We start from the raw sequence: 2472 nt of genomic DNA on the forward strand, positions 1-2472 counted from the left end.
TTCTGCTGCATGCAATATGGGTGGCAAATCTGCAAAATTTTGATCATTTTCTTCACCGTTTTCTGCCCCGATTGCTGCTGTAGAATCCTGCACACATGGAGATAATTCACTGGTAATACAATCATCAGTTGGGTTAGTACAATTGTCGCCCCCATGATCGGAAGTTTGGAGATGTGGTGGAAGGAGAAGAATGGCTTGTTTGAGAAGTGCTCCGGCGTTGGGATGAAGGGTTTCGAAGGGAAAGAGTGAGTCATCGAAAACCACATCTCGTGAGATATAGACTCGGCCAGTAGAAACATCTAGGCATTTGACTCCTTTATGAATGGGACTATATCCAAGAAAGACACATTTTTTGAACGAAACGCAAGTTTGCGTGTGTTATATGGCCTAAGATTGGGCCAACAAGCACAACCAAAGACACAGAGTGACTTATAGTCAGGGGAGATGCCAAAAAGGCGAGTGATGGGTGTCTCAAAGTTGATGACTTTGCTAGGTAGCAGATTTATCATGTAGGTGGCGGTTAAAAAGGCTTCATCCCAGAACTTTAGTGGCATAGATGAGTTTGCAAGAAGAGCTAGTCCTACTTCAACAACATGGCGATGCTTTCTCTCGGCTGAGCCATTCTGTTGATGTGCATGAGGACATGCAACATGATGTGATATACCAAGCTCTTGGAAAAAGAGATTTAACTTTCTGTATTCACCTCCCCAATCTGTTTGCATGGCAATGATTTTGGTGTTTAGTTTGTGCTCAACAAGATTTTGAAAGTTCTTAAAGACGTGAAATACTTCAAATCGTTTCTTGAGGAGATAGATCCATGTGAATTTGCTAAAATCATCAATAAAGCTAACATAATATGAGTGTCTGCCGACAGAGGTGGGGGCTGGCCCCCACACATCTGAAAACACAAGTTGTAGAGGAGCAGTGGAAATACTGGTAGAAATAGGGTATGGTAGCTGATGACTTTTAGCTTGCTGACATGGACCACAAATAGACTCAACACTAGACTCATGAGAATAAGGAAGATTGTTCTTGTTAAGACCAAATTTGACAATAACTGAGGAGGGATGACCTAGTCTACTATGCCACTTTGATGAAGAGGGCTTGACAGCAGCAAGAGCTTGTTTATTGGATGGTGTTGATGAAGATATGAGCGGGTAGAGACCTCACACGCATTTGCCCCTAAGAAGTATTTTCCTCGTGTCCAAGTCCTTGACCAAAAAGAAATAAGGATAGAACTCAATGAGAACACGATTATCAAGAGTAAACCTATGAACAGAAAGAAGGTTTTTTGATGTTGTGGGCACATATAGGACTTTGTTAAGATGTAGGTTTTTCATGGGGGTTTTAACAACTGAACTTCCAACGTGAGTGATTTTCATACCAGATTCGCTTGCGGTGTGTACTTGATCATGGCCACGGTATTTGTCTCTGACCGTCAGCTTGTCAAGGTCGCCTGTGATGTGGTTGGTGGCACCGGAGTCGGCATACTAGTTGGTGTCGATGCCGTAGGAGTCGGAGGCGATATTGGCCTCCTTGTCTTCATATTCATCTTCCTCGTAGCGATCCCAACATTCACGGGCACCCCCACGATGATGTTTGAGACAAATCTGGCACTCAGGGTAGTCCCGGTGCGGTGGACGCTGCTGCTGTTGTTGCTGAGACCGACCGCCTCTCCTGTCGTTGCCGTTTGGAGAAGATGACGAGGGTGAGCGTCTCCCTTGACCATGGCCTCTGCTGTCGCGCCCTCGTCCTCTGCCACGGGACTGGCCACGCCCCCTGTACGCCATGTTTGCAGAGGTATTGTAGCCAGTTTCTGGTCCATCGCCGAGCATCTCCACCCTTTGATCGAAGGCGGAGATTTGAGCGAAGAGCTCGTCGACGGTGATGGAGGCTTTCACAGCACCGATTGCTGCCACAACCGGGTCGTAGTCTCGATCTAGACCGGCAAGGACATAGTCCACTATCTCTGGATCAGAGACGGGCCGGCCTGCAGCAGCGAGTTCATCGCCTAGGCTCTTCATCCGGGCGATGTAGGAGGTGCTCGACATGGAGCCCTTCTTGGTGGTGGCGATGGCAATTCTCAAATTTGTAATTCGAGATTGGGACTGCGAAGCAAACATGGTGATGATGGCAGTCCACAAATCAAAGGTATTTTATTTACTCACAACTTGGGCGAGGATTTCCTTTGATAAGGAATTGAGGAGATGGCTGAGAACTTGTTGATCTTTGGACAGCCACGGTGCATAAAGTGGATTAGGCACCGTGATCATCGTCTTGTCCGCCTGCTGCTGCTCCACTGTTTCCGCGGGCGCTGCATCGGATCCATCCAGGAGGCCGGTGACCTGCGCTCCTCGCAGGCCTAGCATTACTTGGGCTTTCCATAGGAGGAAATTCCCCTTGGTTAGCTTCTCGGCGGGCGGCGCTCCAAGGTTCAGGGCGACGGTGGCCGAAGAAGAGGACATGTCGATC

The sequence above is a fragment of the Hordeum vulgare genome, chromosome 6H (genome assembly GCF_904849725.1).
Source record: "Hordeum vulgare subsp. vulgare chromosome 6H, MorexV3_pseudomolecules_assembly, whole genome shotgun sequence".
In the NCBI taxonomy this organism is placed as follows: Eukaryota; Viridiplantae; Streptophyta; class Magnoliopsida; order Poales; family Poaceae; genus Hordeum; species Hordeum vulgare.